This window comes from Loxodonta africana, chromosome X (assembly GCF_030014295.1).
Source record: "Loxodonta africana isolate mLoxAfr1 chromosome X, mLoxAfr1.hap2, whole genome shotgun sequence".
NCBI classification, from domain to species: Eukaryota; Metazoa; Chordata; class Mammalia; order Proboscidea; family Elephantidae; genus Loxodonta; species Loxodonta africana.
This window is the reverse complement of record NC_087369.1, coordinates 59,796,203-59,806,385: the sequence shown is the minus strand read 5'-3', so window position 1 is coordinate 59,806,385 and position 10,183 is coordinate 59,796,203. Positions and strand designations below refer to the sequence as shown.

Here is a 10,183-nt window from a genome sequence, read left to right as displayed (position 1 = left end):
AGCCAAGTTGACACACAGTCTTAACCGTCACACAAACCCCAGTTGATCAAGTTGGGCAATTAACTATCTCACTGTAATATTCCTCAGGCATCAGAATAAGCATCACCGCCTTTGGCATTAATGAGGAGAGGCTGAAAGAGATGAATGTGTTTGGCTAAGGAAATAGAAGCCTGGCTGAGAAGAAAGAAATGACTGAGGTACTGTGTTCAAATATGTGAAGGACATTCCTGAGAATAAGGAGCAGTTTTGTCTGGGTGAGTGTTCCTTAGCGCGGAACTTAGGTGAGTAGGAGGAAGTTACAGGGGAATAGGTTTGGCTCACCAGCAGGAAGGACATTCTGACAAGTGGAATCTTGTGCCTGCAGAGGCAGGGAGCTTCCAGGTCTGTTCCAGTTCACTCAGATCCTCGGTGGACAGCACTTGGCAGGAATGTTGGGGAAGGGAGTGCTACACCAGGTAGAAAGGGTAGGAGCAGGTGATCTGGAAGATTTTCTAGCCTGACTGCAGTGAGGGCCTGGAGGGGAGAGGGACTGAGGTACTGGTACAGGTAAACTCATAGGCCCACTATGCACCTAACTCTCTGGTGCCTTGGGTTGTCTCTTGGCTGCTCAGCTCTAACCCCACCTGTTTCTTGGGTGGTGAAGGGGAGCCTAAGGGGGCTGGATGGGAGACTGCACCTCTGCCTCCCAAAGACACTTGGGTTGCTTCTCCAGACCTAAGTCCACACTGTGGCCCCTTCCTCTGCCCAATTCCCCAATTCTAAGGTTAATCATAAGAGCAAGAGAGAAGGGACTCAGGAAACTGTCTGCACTTGGCAGCCAAAGCTGGAGAAAGCTGAAAGGACTCCCTTCAATCCTTGGTCATTCTCAGATCACAGGACACCTGCTACTTGAAGAATATGGTTGGAGAACCTCTAGCTTAACTCTGTCTCACTAGCAAGCTGTGCGATTCCCATATCCAATAAGCTCTACCTTGGCTTTAAGTATAATTACAGCAGCAACAGAATATCATGACTTAGGACAAGGCCAAGAAGACAGGGATCACCTGGTTTGCAATTTAACCAAGATATCAGTGTTACTGGTGTCATCGGCATATCTTTTCAAGGGTAATGGTAGAAGATTTGAGAAACTTAGTTAACACATCTCTTTGCAATGTTGTAGTATTGGCTGTACACCAAATTATAGCTGACAGAGGCTTTTAATGAATTCAAGAATTCTCTATCGCAGGGTTGGAGATATACACTGAATATAGAGTTAAGTATTCTCTCTTAGGCCCAGGACTGATATGTAGCGGTTTGCACTGGGAATAAAATTCTAAGGTTAAAATATTAACATATTTTGGTACTGGTTTGTAAATAGCCACTGCCCAACTCTCTCAAGTACCCCTGGGCCTTGACCATAACAGTTCCTCCCCCTGGGCTCCTCCCACATCTCCCTATGATCCAGCAAGCACTACTGGGTTATGACCTCAAAGGGCCTTCCAGGACCCAGCTCCTGCTGAGGCCAAAGGTTGTTAAATACTTTAAATTCTACCCCTGATTAGGTCTCAGTTCTTTTGCCTGAGAGGGGACATGAGAATTGGGGTCAAGCACTTCAATGGTGAGAAGCCAAGTTTGGAAAAATTCTAGTGTACTGTGGAATAAGAGGAAATTCAGGGGCATTTTTTTTAATTAATTTTTATTAAGCTTCAAGTGAACATTTACCATTCCAATCAGTCTGTCACATGTAGGTTTACATACATCTTACTCCCTTCTCCCACTTGCTCTCCCCCATTGAGTCAACCCTTTCAGTCTCTCCTTTCGTGCCAATTTTGCCATCTTCCCTCTCTCTCTATCTTCCCATCCCCCCCCAGTCAAGAGTTACCAACACACTCTCCAGTGTCCACCTAATTTAATTGGCTCCCTCTTCAGCAGCATCTCTCTCCCCCCCGCTGACCAGTCCTTTTCATGCCTGATGAGTTGTCTTCGGGGATGGGTCCTGTCCTGTGCCATCAGAACTTCTGGGGAGCATTGTCTCTGGGATTCCTCTAGTCGCATTCATATCATTAGGTATGGTCTTTTTATGAGAATTTGGGGTCTGTATCTCATTGGCCTCCTGCTCCCTCAGGAGTTGTCTGTTGTGCTCCCTAGCAGGGCAGATATCGATTGTGGCTGGGCACCAACTAGTTCTTCTGGTCTCAGGATAATGTAGGTCTCTGGTTCATGTGGCCCTTTCTGTCTCTTGGGTTCTTAGTTGTCGTGTGGCCTTGGTGTTCTTCCTTTGCCTTTGCTCCAGGTGGGTTGAGACCAATTGATGTATCTTAGATGGCTGCTTGTTGGCATTTAGGACCCCAGGCGCCACAATTCAAAGTGGGTTGCAGAATGTTTTCATAATAGAATTATTTTGCCCGTTGACTTAGAAGTCTCCTCAAACCATGTTCCCCAGACCCCAGCCTCAGGGGCATTTTTGACCAGAAGAAAAGTCAGAGAAGAGCTAGGTTCTAATTCTCAATATCACAACCTGAGGTAAGCTAGCTAGATAGATAGATGATAGATAGGTAGATAGATAGATAAGACACTAAACCTCTTTGTAGAAAAGTGGATTTAGTTTTATAAAGCCTATATAACATGTTCCAAGAGCCTCTGGAGGACAATAAAGGTTTTCTTTAAATCTATAAGTCAGGATTTGTTAATTACTGTTATTATTCCCCTGATAGTTCTGAGTACAGCAGAGTACACCAACTTTTTATAATGCAGGATCCTCCTTGATATCTCCGTCACATTTAATGATAAAACTAACATTTACTGAAAACTTACTATGTGCCAGACACTATTCTAAACACTTTACATGTAGTGTCTAATTCTCACAACTGAGATAGGTACTACTATTGTGGTCAGCCAGACTCTACTATTTATTCTATTTATTGAAAACCTGCTATAGGCCAGGCACTTTCATATAAATTACACCATTTAATCCTTGTCTTAGTTATCTAGTACTGCTATAACAGAAATACCACAAGTGGGTGGCCTTAACTAACAGTAATTAATTTTCTCACAGTTAGGAGGCTAGAGGTCTGAAATCATGGCACCAACTCTAGGGGAAGGCTTCTCTCTCTGTCCACTTTGGCGGAAGGTCCTTGTCTCTTCAGCTTCTATCCCTTGGCTCATTGGTGATCTTCATGTGGCGTGGAATCTATCTTCCCCCATCTCTGCTTGTTGGCTTGGTTGTTTAATCTCTTATATCTCAAAAGAGATTGACTTAAGACACAACCTACACTAAAACTCTTTCATTAACATAACAAAGAAAACCCATTTCCAAATGGGATTATAACCAGATTTAGGGGTTAGGATTTACAACACATATTTTAGAGGGGGACACAATTTAATCCATAACAACCCTCCAACACCTACTGTAAGAAGGCATCATCACCCTCACTATACAGACAAGGAAAATGAGGCTCTGAGATGAAGCCACTTGCCCAATGTCAACTACTGAATAATCAGTAGGCTTGCAGCTTCAGTCTAAATCTCCTATCTCAAAAGCTGTACTTCCCTGCCTCCTGTGCTTTCCCATCTCCCAAATAACTCTTTTCTTCTAGTGCCTTTTTTTTTTTCCATTCCTATCTTTACGTTTTCATGGTCATCTTCAACTTGCTAGATTGGTTATTTTCTTCCTGGGACCCCTGGTAACATCTGGCCTTAAGCCTTGCCCATTTAACCAGTCTATGACCTGCTTTTCGTTAAAATGTCCCCTAGATTTAGTATGCATTGGTCCTTGCCTAAAACACTCTTTACCTTGATGGCTACAAATTATTTTTCTAACCCTAGAATGCTGATTGAAAACACTGGTGGCTTAGTGGTTAACAGCTATGTCTCCTAACCAAGAGGTCAGCAGTTGGAATCCACCAGGCGCTCCTTGAAAACCCTGTGGGGCAGTTATACTCTCTGCTGTAGTGTCACTATGAGTCGGAATCAACTGGACGGCGGCAGGTTTGTTTTTTTTTTCTTTTTTTTTTTTTTGGTTTTAGCATGCTGATCTTCCAAATCCTACACAAGTGGAAATCCCAAGCTGGCCCTATAGCCACTTTCTGATCCAGTCGAGCAAACTTACTTAATGACCCCTGTATCAGTTAAAATGCTTTGGGTTGAAGATATCTGACTAATTGTCACTTAGATGATAACGACATTTTGTTATCTCACATAACAAGGTGTATGGAAGTCAATTCCAGAGTAGCTTAATTCAGCAGTTCAATGAAGTCATCAAAGACCCAGGCTCTTTTGATCTTTATGATCTACCACCTTGGTGTGTAGCATTGTCTTTCTTTTCTTCAACAACGCGTTTTCCCTAAAATTGAAACAATACAGAGAAGATTAAGATGACTCTGTACAAAGATGATATCCGAATTCATGAAGCATTTCATATTTTTCTCAAATACATCCTTTTCAATGGGGCTGTCCCTGGTAACCCTATTAAAGATTATAACCCACTCCTATGTTTTTTTTTTATGGTATTTCCTTTCTTTTTCTCTATTTCATTTTCTTCCATATAACTTATCACCATCAAAAATCAGGCATACTATATATTTTGTTTGTTTTATTTGTTACCTCTACCCCACACTAGAATGTAAGATCCACAAAGGCAGGTATTTTAGTCTATTTTGTTTACACTTGTATCCCTATACCTACAATAGTGCCTGGCACATAGGATGCACTTGATAAATATTTATTGAATGAACGAATAGTCACAAGATGGCTGCTGTAGCACTAAACATCACACCCTTAAACAACATTCTAAGCGAAAGAAAGGGGCATGGAACAAAAAGGGCTTTTTTTTTTCAAGGCTTGTAGCTTTTATCAGACTTTCTCAGAAACCTCACAACAGGCCTTCTCAAAGGTCACACTGACTAGAACTGGGTCACATGCTCACCAGTAGGCCCAACAAGGCAAATGTGAATGAGATTACCATGATTGGTTTCAAGCAATAATGATTCACCTTTCAGGGCTAAGCAAACAAAAACTCTGTCCTTCCTTTAGTAATGTTATGTGAGGTTGTTGTGTGAGCCATAGTGTGGCTATAGTAGCCATGTATGCTCTTGAGAATACCCTCTAACCCCTGAAATCTCCTCTTTCCCCATGACCAGGACAGTCCTCTATCTGACCAGCTCCCATAGGACTTATCTTTCATTCTTAAAATCACAGCTCAACATATCCAGTCCCAAATCTTGGTCTCTAATACTATTCCCCACTAAAAGAAGCCAGGGCTCCTAGGAGAAAAAAGTTGATCCCAGAGCTGGAGCAGAATAGGTACAAGATGAGCCTGGAACAGCATATTGTGCCAAGAAGGAAGGAAGCATTCAAGAAAACAATGGGGCCATGTCACAAGGAAACAATAACCAACTGAAAGGGCTCCCATAGTCCATATATGGACATTTGAGCACCAAAATTATTAAGGACAGTAATGAACTATGGATCATTGATGAAAAATAGTAATCTATGAGTTCACAATGTTCATAATCCATTATAATAGTTTTCATAATCCATCAACCTGGTGGATGATGTGGGAGGGGTGGAGATAACATTCTTGCCAAATAGAAAGTAATGAAAAAGGTAGGGTAGTGGTGAAGAACACAGGCTCTGGAGCCAGATTGCCCAGGTTCCAATTCAGAATCTGCCACTTATTAACTGCATAACAGGTAAATGAAGGAGGAGAAGGGAGGGCTTATGCTTATAGTAGAATACTGAGGGTTTACTGGTAAATGTGGAGGGTGTGCTAGAATTGGAAAAATTGTAATTTTGCAACCATCATGATCAAGATTGCTTCAAGCAAGAATCAATGGAGGAGGAGGAGCCAAGTTGGTGGGATAGACAGACTTCCGGCCAGCCCTCTTACAACAAAGACCCTAAAAAACAAGTGAAACGAGTATATTTATGACAAGCTAGGAGCCCTGAACATCAAAGGTAAGCTTAGAAAATGAACTGAGGGGCAGGGGGAGGAAGAGACAGTTCAGAAGTGGAGAGGAGTTACAGGACCTGAATTGCAGGGAGCCCTCAGGCATCAATCCCAGGAGCGGCGGCAGCGGGCTGCTACTAGCATTCAGCTGCAGTTTCCTCAGAGAGAAGCAGCCAGCCACACAGCCTACTCACACCTCCAGAACCAGAGAAGAACAGTGCTCTCAGCAAAAGCTAAGTACTTGCGTATATTTACTGCACCCGCACCCAAGCCGGCTTCAGTGGCTGATTTCCCTAGTTTTAAGATAGGCCCTGTTGAGTGCCTACAGACATCCTCCCATCCTTGGAGGAAGAATAAATTTGCAATTGGGGGAAAAGATAATTTGCCAGCTCCACTAACCGAGGGAATTTAGGACAGAAGTGGCTCCTATCCAGGCATAAATGGTCCGTGAAATTTGAGTACATTTCCCCTCTCCATGACCCTGTGTGGGCCTATTTCAGGAGAATAGGCCCTTGTTGGCAGACTTCAGCCATTTCAGCTGTGCGGCAGAGAGGTGGGTGTTTGATGTTTGACATTGCTTTGAGTATTAAACAGGGCACTCACCAACCCACTTCAGGGGCCTAAGAAATGCTGGCTCCACTCAGGTCACCAAGCCACCTGCAACAGGGATCCAAGAATAACTGGTACCTCCCAACATTACAACCAAAAATATTGGGTGCCAATGGTCCATCTGCAGAACCCACCCACCTGCACACTCTAGGGCACAGGAACACACTTTCCTCAGAGACACATGGGGGATGATTCTCAGCCCCCTGCCTTGTTCAGAGTGTGACCCCCTGCTGCAACCAGATACTGGTACCTACACCAATCACCCTTGGCCCTCTAAGACTGTAAGTCAGAGCCTGTACCACACACTTGATGATCAGCTACCTGGACACCTGAGCGGAATTAATACAAGAAAAGTGAATGGACTTCTAGACTGATATACCTGATAACAGCCCTATCCAGCATGGGAAAGGACGTCAGAGCTCCAAAGGCAAAAATAATCAAGCCAGCTCACTCAAGCAACCTATTTGGGCATATCAAAACAAAACAAAGCAAGAAGCTAAAACACAGTAAGCAAACATAGAATAAATTAATACAATAACTTATAGATGGTTTGGAGACAACAGTCAATATCAAGTCACATAAAGAAACAGACAACGATCACCTCAACAAGCTCTAAAAGCAAAGAGTCAAGGGATCTTCTAGATAAAAGTGCATTCCTGGAATTACCAGAGGCAGAATACAAAAGATTAATATACATAACACTTCAAGACATCAGGAAAGAAATGAGGCAATAGGCAGAACAAGCCAAGGAACACACAGATAAAGAAATTAAAAAGATTATTCAGAAACATAATGAAAAATTTAATAAGCTGGAAAAATCCATAGACAGACAGCAATCAGAAATTCAGAAGATTAACAACAAAATTACAGAAGTAGACAACTGAATAGAAAGTTAGAGGAGCAGATTTGAGCAAGTGGAAGGCAGAATTTCTGAACTTGAAGATAAAGCACTTGGCACTAATATATTTGAAGAAAAATCAAATAAAAGAATTTAAAAAACTGAAGATACCATAAGAATCATGTGGGACTCTATCAAGAGAAATAACCTACGAGTGATTGGAGTATCAGAACAGGGAGGGATAACAGAAAATACAGAGAGAATTGTTGAAGATTTGTTGGCAAAAAACTTCCCTGATATTGTGAAAGATGAGAAGATATCTATCCAAGATGCTCATTGAACTCCACATTAAGTAGTTTTTAAAAGAAAGTCACCAAGACATATTAAGATCAAACTTGCCAAAATTAAAGATAGAGAATTTTAAGAGCAGCTGGGGATAAACGAAAAGTCACCTACAAAAGAGAGTCAGTAAGAATAAGCTTGGACTACTTGGCAGGAACCATGCAGGCAAGAAGGCAATGGGATTACTTATATAAAACAGTGAAGCAAAAAATTGCCAGCCAAGAGTCTTATATCCAGCAAAGCTGTCTCTCAAATATGAAGGTAAAATTAGGACATTTCCAGATAAACAGAAGTTTAGGGAATTCTTAAAAACCAAACCAAAACTGAGAAATACTAAAGGGAGTTCTTTGGTTAGAAAATCAATAATATCAGGTATCGACCCAAGCCTAGAACAGTGGGCACTGCAATCAGAAGTCAACTCAGAGACGGAAATCAAAAAAAATAAATCAAGATAAAAAAAAACTCTCAAAAAAGGGTAACAACAATGTTATGTAAAAGACAACAACATTAAAACAATAAAGAGGGAATAAGAAACGTAGTCAACAGTCTTCTATAGGGAGAGGAAGTTAAGGTGACACAAAAAAATAAAAGTTAGGTGTAAATTTAGAAAAATACAGGTAAATAATAAGGTAACCACAAAGAAGAAAAACTATCCTACTCATCAAAATAAAATCCAAGGAAAAAATGGAGACTCAACAGAAACAAAATCAACAACAACAAATATGAGGAAAGGACAATAAAATTAAGCACAAAAAATTAAGTGGGAAAAAGAAACTGTTAACAACACACAAAAAAAGACATCAAAATGATGGCACTAAATTCATAAAAAAACTAAAAAAAAAGATATATATATATTTTTTATGAATACCTATCCATAATTACGCAGTATGTAAATGGTCTAAATGCACCAATAAAGAGACAGAGAGTGGCAGAATGGATTAAAAAACAAGATCCAATATATGCTGCCTACAAGAGACAGACTTAAGACTTAGAGACACAAACAAACTGAAAATCAAAGGATGGAAAAAAATATATCAAGCAAACAACAACCGAATAGGAGCTGGAGTGGCAATATTAATTTCTGACAAAACACACTTTAAATTTAAATCTATCATAAAGGATAAGGAAGGACACTATATAATGATTAAAGGGACAATATACCAAGAAGATATAGCCTTATTAAATATTTATGCACCCAATGACAGGGCTGCAAGATACATAAAAGAAACACTAAGAGCATGGCAAAGTGACATAGACAGTTCCACAACAATAGTAGATTTCAACACACCACTCTCGGTGAAGAACAGGACATCCACAAAGAAACTCCATAAAGACACGGAAGATCTAAATGCAACAATCAACCAACTTGACCTCATAGACATATACAGAACACTCCACCCAAAAGCAGCCAAGTATACTTTCTTTCCTAGTGCACATGGAACATTCTCTAGAATAAACCACATATTAGGTCATACAGCAAGCCTTAGCAGAATCCAAAACACTGAAGTATTACAAAGCATCTTCTCTGACCATAAGGCCATAAGAGTAGAAATCAGTAACAGAAAAAGCAGGTAAAATAAATCAAACACTTTGAAACTGAACTATAGCCTGCTCAAAAAGGACTGGATTAGAGAAGACATTAAGTATGGAATAAAGAAATTCAGAGAATCCAACGAGAATGAAAACACTTCCTATCAGAAACTTGAACAGTGCTCAGAGGCCAATTTATATCAATAAATGCACACATACAAAAAGAAAGGGCCAAAATCAAAGAATTATCCCTACAATTTGAAAAATTAGAAAGAGAGCAACAAAAGAAACCCTCAGTCACCAGAAGAAAAAAATAAAATAAAAATTACAGCAGACTAAATGAGACAGAAAACAGAAAAACAATTGAAAGAATTAACAAGATCAAAAGTTGGTTCTTTGAAAAAATCAACAAAATTGATAAACAATTGGCCAAACTGACAATAGAAAAGCAGAAGAAGCAAATAACATGAATAAGAAATGAGATGGGAGTTATTACAACAGATCCAACTGAAATTAAAAAGAATCATATCAGATTACTATGAAAAATTGTATTCTAACAAATTTGAAAACCTAGAAGAAATGGATGAACTCCTAGAAACACACTACCTTCCTAAACTAACACAAACAGAGGTAGAACAACTAAATAGACCCATAACAAAAGAAGAGATTGAAAAGGTGATCAAAAAACTCCCAACAGAAAAAATCTCTGGCCCAGACGGTTTCACTGCAGAGTTCTACCAACTCTTTCAGAGAAGAGTTAACACCACTACTACTAAAGGTATTTCAAAGCAAAGAAAAGGGCGGAATACTCCCAAACTCATTCTATGAAGTCAGCATATCCCTGATACCAAAACCAGGTAAAAGAAAAAAAAAATTTTTTTTTTTGGTAAAGACACCACAAAAAAAGAAAATTACAGACCTGTATCCCTCATGAACTT

The 10,183-nt window shown here is 40.2% G+C and overlaps 1 pseudogene; it reads left to right on the top strand.

Moving 5' to 3' along the window:
- Nucleotides 1–4,307: 4,307 nt before the first annotated feature.
- Nucleotides 4,308–4,403, top strand: LOC111748859 (U6 spliceosomal RNA; annotated as a pseudogene).
- Nucleotides 4,404–10,183: the final 5,780 nt, after the last annotated feature.